Raw genomic sequence first — 12,372 nt, forward strand, 5'->3', positions numbered from 1 at the left:
TATAACAGTACTGAATAATCAAGGGACAATGTTTTCAGGATTGGGTTGATTTTTAAAACTAGTCTTCAGGGCTTGTCAAGTGTGAGGATTATTTCAGTTCATTAGTAGTGGTTAGAAGTAGGGACACACGGACAAAGAGGAGAGCCAGGACAATAGCTGGCATGAGTTTCCCATCACACCGGCATTCCCACAGGATTCACATGGTGTGATCTTGGCCACTTTCCCCCCCTCTAAGCTTCAGTTTCTCCGCCCATGAAAACAAGAAAAGGGTACCTAATGCATGTTCTCCTTTTCCTGTTGTTACAGTCAGGTGCATCTGGGGTACTGTGGCATGTGTCTTCTAGGACAGCGCCAGGTCTCATTCCAGAGTGCCAGAATCAGTTGTGAGGACCTATTCTGGTGAACAGCATTTCCCCCTGAAGTGGTGCCAGCTGGAAAATTGTGGACTGGATTGTGCCACCTGCGCTGGGATTTGGAAATTCAAAACTTTTTTGCCTTGAGATATGGAGATGTTTCTGCTGAGCTACACTAGTGAGTGGGCTGACAATGCCAGCTACTGCAGCTTACACTTGGACTGAGAAAGGAGGCTCGAGCCTCCTCTGCTAATGAGAGCAGAGCATGGGGAGAGTGCCCGATTCTTGCAGTTTGCTCTGTGAATCATGCTCTGGTGATTCAGCAGTCCAAGAGCCAGCTTTACAGTGCTGCAGTGCTCAATCTTTTCTGGTCCTTGTCTCATAGGCACTGGAAACAGGAGTCAGGGGCAGTTTACCCATCCTAATATTTCATTTAGGATCTCTTGTCAACTTTGGTGGATGGTTTGGGGGAGAATTACCATTCTTACTGTAAAGAGGTAGCATTTAGGGGTGGAAGGGGAATATGGTCAGCCGCTGTTAGATTTTTTTACCCACTAAGGTAGGAATCTAACTCAGGGCAAGATGAACAACATCCTGCCCTTTTGGTGGTGGCTTTTGTTTTGTTTTGTGATCTTCTGGCCTCTGCTGCCTAGTGCTGGGATAACAGGTGCGTGCTATTAGATTTAGATCTATTGTTAGATCTTGAACTAGTCAAATATTCCCTTTCTGTGGGTCTGTTCCTCACAAATAATAAGTTAAAAGCCCCTAAGCAGATTTTTTCTTAAAAAGATGAGAGGAGATTGTGTTCTTGTTTTATAATGAGAATAAAGATGCAAGTCCTTCAATAACTGTCATGTTGATTTGTACAGGAAATAGCACATTGAGGTTTGGGGCTGTACCTCAGGGTGGAGTGCTAACTTCACATACACAGGCCCTGGGTTTGTCCCAAAGAGCCAACCCCCTCCCCACCAAAACAAACAAAACAAAACAAAACAAAGCAAAACAACAATTAAGATAGAGTGTAGCCATGCCATTTGTTGAAGTAAATGTTCTTTGTAAATGTTTATATTTTGTATATGGTTAAGCTGGGCATGAGATACATACATCAGTTCCCATAACAGCAAGGTCCTTGCTATAATGTTTATCCCTGTCTCTACCCTCTTGGCATGTGTGTGTGTGTGTGTGTGTGTGTGTGTGTGTCTGTCTGTCTGTCTGTCTGCCTCTCTCTCTCTCTCTCCCTCTCTCTCTCTCTCTCAGGGTGGGAAATAGAATTGGCTTACATGGGTATGAAGACTAAGAAGTTCTCAGATTTTCAGTTAGTGAACTAGAGACCCAGATGAGACAATAGTAGAAGTTTCAGCCTGAGCTTAGAAGCAGTTTGGTAACGGTTTAGCAAAGAGTCGTTTTAAAACGAATCAGCCATATTGGGGAAGGCAATGTGCTTTACTTAGTCTACTGATTCAAATGTTAATCTGATTCAAGCCCACTGTCACATGCTAAGGAATATTGTTTAAATAAATGGCTGAGCACCTAGTGCCCTACTCAAGTTGACACGTGAAATTATCTGTCATAGGTGTACTTCAAGTAAAGTAGAAGTGAGTGAGGGTGAGTTGTTGAATGATAGGAAGTGTAAGATCTTCAAGGAGCTCATACCCTTGTGAGTTCTATGATATAGTGGGAAGGAGGAAATTTCGCTAGTAACACTAGTCTGTGTCTACTTAAAATGACAAGTTGATGGGTTTCATATTAGGCTTTCTTTAAATAAAATGATTTATTTTTATTTGATGTGTATAGATCTTTGGCCTGAATGTATGTCTGTGTACCGTGTGCATAAGTACCAGAAGAGGTCAAAAGAAAGTGTTGGATCACCTTGAACTGGAACTACAGACAGTTGTGAGCTACCATGTGGATGTTGGGAACTGAACATGGGTTTTCTGTAAAATCAGCTTGTTCTCAGCCACAAGGCCATCTCTGAAGCTTCTCATATTAGGCTTGCAAAGAAAAAAGAAATGACTGTAGTATTTGCTGTGGATGGGGCATCGTAGTGGTAACTGGGAAGTGATAGGCGAGTAACTATGTGGTAAGCAGAGGCTGTTATGCATGCTTATGTGGGCTTTTCACTGTAGTGGTGGCTGGAATATAGCTTCCCACTCTACTTTCCCAGCCAAGTGTCCCTAGAATGTGTACAAACACCCAAAGAAAAGGGGCTTTTGTTTAATTCACCTAGCCAGGCCCAGGTTTGAAAATGGAGTGGCTGTATGTCATTGTGGAGTGGCATTTGTGTCTAGAACATTTGCTGTTGAAGGGTATAAATGTGGCTGACAATGGCAATGACAGTTGGTATGATTTGTAACCCTCCATAGAAGGTAAACCTGGAGCTTTCTCAGTGCCAACAGCCCTGCTTATCTTACATGAAATACATTCCCTATCTTTTGAAAATTATATTTGCCTGATCTTTTCCCAAAGCAAACTTGATAACAGGCCTACTTTACTTCAATATCAAAGCAGCCTGATTTAATTATATAAGCCAGTCATGGAAAGAGAATGTGTCCCATGACTCCAAAGCATTCTGTTCTGTAGCTCCACTATAATTACAAACAAATGTGTCCAATCTTCCCATCATGTGTTCTCCTGAGTTATAGAATTTTTCCCCTAATTTTTTGATAAACTTGTTATCTTGTAATACTGCATCATTTAATTATTCCCCAAAATAGATGCCTTCAGAAAATCTGCTCAGGAAAACTGATTTGTTCCCAGATGAAGTCACAACTGGGTGCTTACTTGGAAATTCATTATTTTCAGAGCTTTTGGGTTGCTGTTTTTCTAAAGGGGTCTCATCTGCTTGAAGCCCTCCTAAAGAGCACTTGAAAGAATTTAATAGACTCACAAAGAAGGACTAAGTGTGTGCGCTCAGTGATCTTTAAGCTCAGAACTCTGTCAGGTTGAGCCTGGTTGCCCTCTCTGGTATTAATATCCAGATGTGGAGCTACAGCCAATTCAATAGCCATGTAGGCATTTCCTGAGTGTCTGCTTTATGCCAAGCAGTAGAACGGGCATTGGGCTACAAAACTGAGTATTGCACAGCCTGTTGCACAGAGATGTCCAACCTCTAAAATGACCATCAAAAAAGCACTTGATTTTGATAGCTTGTGACACCCACTAACTTCTAATTTTAAGCAAGTCAGTGAATCCATTGGAGACTCATTTCCCCATAAAATCAGTAACATTGGGGTGGCTTTGCCATAGGAAGCACTGACTACCATGAGGATGAATTTTGACTGAAGTGAATGACATCTAGCCATCCATCATTCTTTCTCCCTCCTTCACACTCATACCTTCAGTTTGAGGAAAGATTATTACTGTAATTTCCTAAAACCAGAGCTATTGCACTAGGCTCTTCTTTTCTTTTACCATTTCCATCGTCATAGTGTTGTTGTTGTAGAATACATGACACAACACACTGTATCACTAACTGCTGCAGCTTGTGTAAGATGGATTGGGACAGAGAGAAGCCCTCCATGTGTACTTTCCAATATCCTGCTGGTGGTGACATTTTTCTTCTCACTTCTCCCTCAGTCTTTTTGTTGTGGTAATACCTCTCAGGCGTACCCTGAAGGAATGGTTTTCTGCCATGTGAGCTTCTTTACCACGTTGTGGTTGAACAATGGTTAATAATATTCTGAGTTATTTCCCCCAAATGTGTTTTCTTACACTTAGTCACATTAAAACTCCTCTGCCGCTTTTCTGCCCACGTGCACATCTTCGTTCAGTTTACCCCTAATCAGCTTGGCATTTTAATCCCTGGAAATGCTGAGTGCCATCTGCAAACTTGGCAGTTTCCCCGTGTACTCTCTTCCAAATCATTTATAGGAATGTTGACTAAGCTGTCATGCCACTTGCTCTATCTAAACATCTCCTTCCTTGAAGGGTGTTTGATACAATGACTCAATCACAGAATTAATGATACAAAACTAACCCCTGAACATTGCATTTGCTTAGGTCTGTGCCAGTGTCTTCTTGTTCTTAATTTCTTATTCCCAAATCAAACGGCCACAAAAGGAATTTCCCCATGTACTGAAAGAAATTTATTAGATTCCAATCCACATTTGAGTTAATAATCTCTTCACTGACATAAGGTCCTGCCTGACTACATTTAGACACATTTGGTCTCTGTTCCAGGACATCTACAGTGGAGTTCTGTGTCCGTTTCTTTCATGCTGCATTTCAGGGCCAATGTCATACCCAGGTAGTCTCTTAAGTTCCTAGGCCTCAAACAAGTGACTAAGTTGTGAGGCGAGTGCTGTGCAGTAGCTGTGGGTTTGTCAAGTGTTGATAGAACAGCACATTCTGCGGTCTGGGATAGCAAAGCTCTCAGATGCCCTTGAGCCCTGGTTCAGTCCCTTCAGTCTTAACTGGTTTCTCAGATCTTGGACTCACCCCATGTTTCCCCTCACTGCTTAAAGTCTTTGAGAGTTTTTTTTAGAAGTAGTTGGGAAAACATGAATGTAGATCCAGTAAAGATGTTAATAAAATTATTCATTTTGTTCATGAGATGACATGGTCTTATACCTAAAAAATCATTGCCATTATCCTAGACTAGCAAATCCATGAAAACAAAGAATAGATTTGAGGTTCCCAGGACAGAGGGATGGTTTCTGATTGGGATGATGAAAAGTTGTGAAAATAGATAGTGGGGCATTTATACAGCACAATGAGTGTAAGTAATGTTATTAAGTTGTATGGTTAACATGGCAAGTTCATGAATATTATTTTATAATAAAATTAAATCATTTACCAGTTAAAGGAAATACTGAAAAATTGGCAAGAGAAATGAGTTCTTAGACTTCCTTTGAAATAATCAACCAAAGCCAGGTGTGGTGGTGCACACTGTTAATCCCAGTACCCAGTAGGCAGGCAAGAGGATCAAGAGTTCAAGACCAGCCTGAGCTATCTAAGACACTGTCTACAAACAAGCAAGTGTTAAGTCACGGTCTTAGCAACAAAACTGTGAAGGTCTGGCAAATAATGTTGAGTTCTGAGCCTAAAATTTTCCACAGCAAAAAAAAAAAAAAAAATTAATACTTTATTTGGGGTTGGAGAGATGGCTCAGGGGTTAAGAGCAGTTGCTGCTCTTGCATAAGGTGCAACTTTGGTTCCCAGCACCCACATCAGGCTGTTCACAACTATCTGTAGCTCCAACTCCAGGCTTTCAATGCCGTGTGCACAACACACACACACACACACACACACACACACACACACACACACACACGAGTCTTGGCTAGCTCTTAAGTCTCACATACTCAACATATGAGGGCCCATTTTTCTGCTAAGCCAAAGAGAGCTGTACTCCTTTACTTCCTCAAGCCTCCAGGCCTTTGCCTTTGCCTTTCAATTTGTGACTTCCTTACATGGTAAGTTCCTGCTGTTTACCATTCAGTCTCTGGGGAGCCTTTCCCTACTTCCCTAATGAAGGAACTGGAATTGCCCTTTCTTTTGAGTTCCCATGGTGTCTGTTTGTGATTCTGTGGCTAACTTCCTGTACCACCGTTTTGTATAATTGTTTGTCTTCTCACTGACCTGTGAGAGGAAATATATTTACCTACCTTAGAGGTTGAGGAAACTTTCTGAGCTATGTTTTTATGCAGTTGTCATTTTAGATGTTAAATACTTGTAAAGAGAAGATTGAAAGTAGGGATGTGATTGTTAGTCATAAATCTTAAGATCTGTAAGGAACTTTAGCAACCACTCATGGGTATTGGTCTTCCGTAGATGTTTTTATCTGCCTGGCAACGGCTAATATCCCACCACTCCCTCCCTCACTTACCACTAGCTATTCAGAAAATTCTTACTGAATTTACTGACATACTACCGTCTCTCTCTCTCTCTCTCTCTCTCTCTCTCTCTCTCTCTCTCTCTCTCTCTCTGTGTGTGTGTGTGTGTTACATGGTGTGGTATCTCTGCAGATGTATATGTTTTAGAAGAAACAAACTTTGAGATGACTTGGTGGGAAAAGGTGCATGTTATCAAACTTGATGACAAAGATTGGCTCCCCAGAACCCACAAGGTGGAAGGACAGAACTGACTCCACAAGTTCATTTCTGACATACTCATGCAGGCTGTAGACAACCCCAACCTCACAATAAATAAAATTAAAAAAAAAAAAAAAGAAAGAAAGAAAGAAAGAAAGAAATATTTAAAACAACAAAATCCCAATGCTATTGTTCGTTCTGGGGATAGAACCCAGGGCCTTGGCCATGCCAGACAAGTGCTCCACCCCTGGAGCTCTCATGGTTCACCCTCCTCCCCAAACTGGGGGGATGGGGGGATGGGGGGGATAGTCATAGTGTTCAGCAAGCCATAGCTAAAGTTGCAAGACACTTCTGTCCAGTAGGTGGCAGATGGAGCTCACAAACTCAGCACCACAGGCAGTTTTACCTTTACCCCCCCCCCCCCCCCCGTGTGTGTGTGTGTGTGTGTGTGTGTGTGTGTGTGTGTGTGTGTGTGTAGGAATCCTATATTTCCAGTTTTTCAAACTCTTTCAGGGCTTGAGTTGCTTGTTCAAAAGGACAAGGCATGGGTTAGAGTCACTGAGAGCAGAACCAATCACTTTGATACAGATAAATTTCTAGACCAGGGCTAGGCATCAACTAGGTCCTTGGCCATTTCAAAGCTCTAGGAAAGTCTTCTATGTGCCCTCTGGAGCCTACAAATACAGAATTAGCAGTTATTCTCAGATTGAAGTTTGGTCTGTGTGAAAATTTCAGTCATCTGGGGAGGTTTTACATTAGGCTGCTCCTTGGCCTCTGTCTGTCACTGTAGGTAGAGTTTGAAGGCATGTTTTCTTGTGTGGAAGGGTAGGGACAAAAACGTGACAGTCTGGAACTGGCACATGTGAGAAGAGATATGTAGGCCTGCAGAGTTAGACAGGATCCTCTTAGCCCTGAGGATGGCTTCTGGTTTTCTCTCTTGACCTCCACAAACAATCACTCCTAACATCTGACAGTAAGCAATTCCTAATTGTAAGCCTGCTAAGTACAAAGGTGGATGAAGGATTTGGCCATTTAAGACATGGTGATTTTAATTATACAGGCCTAAGTTCAGAACATGCACTCACACAACAGAACATAGTAAATATTTTAAATCCAAAAGATTCTGGAGAATCCAGGATTTACACAGGGATGGTCTTAAGTGGTGGGGGGCATCCAATTATTAGACAAGTGACTTTGAAAGGTGATACTAGATGCTGCTGCTATGAACCAAGTGTCAGACAATACATATGGCAAAAATCTGTAAGATGAGGAAATCACATTGGCTATATTAATACAAAACAATATTTGCTATCTTTTCTAACAGTATTTCACATTTCCATAGTATTTTGGAGCTTCTAAACACTTCCATCTGATTTCATTCCCTTTTAAAATTCTATTTTAATGAGTATATATTAATTATATTAATAATTGGTTTTGTCATGAAACTTTCACACATGTATATGTGTTCTGACCATATTCACACACCTCCATTACCTTCTCTTATTTCATTTCCATAACTGCAATTCCCTTCATAGCATCTGGAGGTCAGATATTATTAAATATGATAAAATACATAAAACATTCAGTGTTTGGTTCTCAGCAAGTTTTCACTGCTAGTTGTTAAATGTGTCATTAGCTCCTCCACCCACATTTGTTTTGTTTTCTTTTGTTTTGAGATAAAGTCTTAATATGTTGCCCAGGTTGGTCTCAGACTTCTGGGCTCAAGCCATCTTCCCACCCATCATGCACCACTAAAGATATTCTTTTCCTTGAATAACAAGAGTTATATCTAGATTCCTCTGCTCATTTTAGCAATGAGGGGAGATGGTTTATTACCTGGTCCGTTAAGGAAACTGCAAGGCATTAGACTCACATGGATCCTCAGCTGCTAGGCATATTAAGAAAATGTTACAATAGGGGGAAATTGACAATGCAGGCACCACAGATATTTTTAGACCATGCTGCAAGGATGTACATCTTGGGTTCTGTTTAGGATTGAGCACAAGGGGATAAATCTGGATTATTTTATAAGATTTCCAATCAGAAAGTCAATGCTAAGTACCTACTCTGTTGCCAACTTATGCAAGGGACAGTATGGGAAAACCAAGGCAGGTGAAGTAGATTTCGCAAACTTTAAAACAGGAACATGTGTGATACAATCTCTTCTTGGGTGGGAAGCAGTTTGATAATTCTGTAAGAACTGTAGTTCTGTCTGTTTCTTGCATCAGGGATTCTTCAAAAAGCATTTGTTCCATGGCTGTATATTAAAATGTAAACCGTGTAGCACCAGGGAAGCAAAGACAAACACCCTGCCATGTACTAAAAAGACTATCACTGGGACACACTCTTGAGTGAGAGAAAATTAAAGCTCAAAAATTTTTTGTAGCAAGATGCTGTGTATGTACGTTTAGAACATACAGTCATGTCTCACCTCCCCCCCCCCACACACACACCCAACTGAAAGGGCATGCCGGGAATGATAATGGAATTTTACCTGGTAAGAGATGAATGGGAAAATGGAACATTTGCATTTTTATCCTTTTATGTATTTTTGTGTACAGACTGGTCAAATGGTTTAGCCATAAACAACTTTGTTATTATTCGTTTAAATGTAGGATCCTTCCTAAAGGTCACACAGCCTGGGAAGGCTACAACCAGCACCCACACCCCAGACTGAGGCTGTGGAGCCTGTCCTCAGGATCCCAGCACACTGCTTCTTGCTAGTGCCCTCTTAAGCTCAGGGAGTGTCTTTCATTTACTAGCAAATTATGGAACTTATTCCATGTTTTTTTTCTTCTAGAAAATGAATCAGAATATCCAAGGGCCAGATGCTTCATAAACGTGTTTCTCCTCTAGAAGAGGGCTCTGTGCCTCATCTGCTGCCATCTTGGCTCTTTTATGATGATAATACTGTGTCTTAGCCAAGAAAAGTGAGCGACCCTGGGCCAGGAAACACAAACTGTGATTTCCAACAGGTCAAATTACCTTAAGGAAAAGGCATTAGGATAACTTGCAGCATTGGGGTAGAGGAAAGGCATGAAAACAGTTTCATTAGCCAATTTGGTCAATGGGCAGGTGCAGGAAGTGACAGATAAACCGAGCCAAGATCTATAAATGTACCCACAAAATAAATGGGCAAGTTAGAAAACTTGGCAATGTGTGAATATCTAGATGCAAACTTCCAGTTCTCAGCTTAACTCATGATGTTTTCTGTGAGACGGCATGCTGTTGACCTGTTTGGAGTTTCAGTTTTCCCAGCAGTCCGATGGATAGCAAACATTCTCTCTCTCGGCTCCTTCACAGAGTTGTGAGAAACTAATGTGTCAAAGAATGTACTTTGAAAATGATGATCTTCCTACAGAATGAAAGGCTACGATTGAGGCTTCTGAGGCTAATCTTGCAGAAAAATTACTTGAGACACAAAGGAAGGAAGCAGCATCAAGAAAGCAGTTCTGATAACAATGTAGGCATACAACCAGAGAAACGCTACCGTGTAGGTCATTTACTCTAGTTCTGTCTGGTTATAATCATGAGCAAAAGACTGAAAGTCCAGTATCTGCAGAGCAGTGACAGTGCCATGTATAGACACAAATGCTAAGAGAGACGCATGTGCTACAGAGCCCCTGACTGAGGGGCTTGCTGGGCTGTGAATGTTGATCAGGGTCCTGGGAGTAAGCTGATGTGAAACTTAGGAAGAAATTAGGGCAGAGGTGGGGGGCTGGACTTCAGTGATCTAGCTCCAGGATGGCCCAGTGCCTCAGAGGAGCAATTTCAGGGTGGCCAGGGACTTGGGTAGTACAAATGACAACTTCCTAGAACGGGCTGTTCCAGAATCCATAGAGCAAAAGGAAATAGCCTGGCCTCATCCTGAGTAAGTTGACAGGAACCAGGATAGGAAGTATTTGTAGTGGGACAAGTACTCATAGCATCATTAAGTCTCTTTTGAGTAGAAGAAGAAAACTGGAAAAAAGAAATCAGTGTACCACATGTGGTAAGTCAGTTACCATAGTGTGGGAAAGTGGGAAGAACAGGTCAGCAGAGGGAGATGATGCTGTGTGGCATGGGGGCACTGCACTCACTGTCCTTTGTGGCTGCATCAAACTTGCCAATGACCTTGGAAATGTCATTTTATTCCTGTGAATTCTGAATTCCTTTGTTTCAAAGAAATTTCTCCCTGTCTGGTCAGTCATTATGAGAATTAAACATAATATTCTTAGAAGCAACTAGCATACAGCTCCTAGACCACAATGGCAAATGAAATACCAGTGTATTCCTTTATTTGGAGAGAGATTTAGAAAACCTCCAATGAAAACAGCCAGTTGGAAATGGAGAACACTGAGATAAGCAGTCATGATTTAGCCTAGTAGGCACAGGTAATCAGCCCCCCCCCTTTGTTTTACAAGCCTAAATGGGCAAAGAAGGAAAAACCCTACAGATGGAAGAAAAATTAGAAGCCAGGAAAAAAGAAATGTAAACTTGTGCAAGAATGTGGTCTCCTCACATAGGCCTGATACCTTCATGCATCAAGGTGAAGTTCCTCTCAACCCTGGTAGGTTGGGAAGATACTGAGCTGCATGACTCAGCTTAACTCATTTTCTTGAGTGTCTGTGATACAAGATAAGTATTATGCTCAGTTGCAGTTGCTTGCCTTGGTTGTTGGCTATCCTGGTGTGTATATGAAGAAATCAAGAGGGATTTCCTTTTAGTTTGAGACACGAAGGCAGAAAGCAGCATCAAGAAAGCAGTTCTGATAGCGATGCCAGCTTTTATTGTTGTCATTGAAAAGTTTTTCTCTCATACAATTCATCCTGACCACATTTCCCCTCCCTCCCCTTTCCAGCTCCCTCCCCTTCCCCCTGTCCCCCAGTGCCCCTCCCATCTCCCATCAGAAAAGAGCAGGCCTCATAGAGACAACAGCCAAATATGACAAAACAAGACACAATAAGACAAGGCAAAGGCCTTCATAGTGAAGCTGGACAAGGCAACCCACTAGGAGGAAGAGTCCCAAGAGCAGTTATCAGATACACCCACTCCCACAGTTAGCTGTTTCACAAAAACACCAAGCTAACAATCACAACATACATGCAGAGGACCTGATGAAGACCCATGCTTGCCACTGCAGTCTCTGTGCACCTATGCGCCCATATGCGCCCATATGCTTTCTTGGTTCAGTGGGCTATGTTCTCCCCTCCCCCCCCCCCAGTTGACTGGTACAATCTTTCTGCCACCTCTTCACAGGGATTTCCTGAGCTATGAGGGGAGGGAAGCAATGAAGACCTCCGATTTAGACTTTCTTTCCACAAGTCTGGATGTGGGTCTCAGCATCAGCTCCCATCTACTGTTGGAGGAAGCCTTTTTGATGACAACTAGACAGGGCACTGATCTTTGAATATAACAGGATACTATGGGGAATCATTTCATTGATTTTTTTTACCTTAGACCTATCATGTTTGGTCTCTTGGCTATCCAGTCTCCAGTTCCTGGCCATTCAGGCAGTGTCAGGGATGGACTCCCTCTTGTGGATTGAGCCCCAGGTTAACTCAGACATCGCTGTACCACCATTTCCTCAGCCTATTTTGCAGATAGGGCAGCCAGTAGGTTGAAGGTTTTGTGGTTGGGTTGGTGTCCATGTTTCTCTTTCAGTGGCCTGCAGAGTACCTTCCTACGCCAGAGACTAGAACAGAGGGGTAAAGGCTCCATGGAGGCACCAGCTCCATACTTAATGAGATGTGTGAATGTTGTCCTTTGCAATTCCCCCTTCCCCCCCTCCCCCATCAGTTTGCATGAAACAGTTCTCTGTCCTAGCATCAGTCTGGGTTGTTTGGGGTTCTTCATGGGAACCTCTTCGGCCAACAACTCAACCAAATGTAACTCAGTCCAATAGCAATTTCTTTAAATCCTAAAAGTGTACAAGTGGATGATAATTATACATGGAGTAAAACACAGGTTAGAAAGAAGATAAGGAGACCTCAGCAGTGTGTAAGATT

At 42.2% G+C, this 12,372-nt stretch overlaps 1 protein-coding gene across 1 annotated transcript in view; it reads left to right on the forward strand.

Moving 5' to 3' along the window:
* Positions 1–12,372, forward strand: part of Syn2 (synapsin II) — a 146,155-nt gene that overhangs the window by 88,971 nt on the left and 44,812 nt on the right. The window lies entirely within an intron of this gene.

This window comes from Phodopus roborovskii, unplaced genomic scaffold, assembly GCF_943737965.1.
Source record: "Phodopus roborovskii unplaced genomic scaffold, PHOROB, whole genome shotgun sequence".
In the NCBI taxonomy this organism is placed as follows: domain Eukaryota; kingdom Metazoa; phylum Chordata; class Mammalia; order Rodentia; family Cricetidae; genus Phodopus; species Phodopus roborovskii.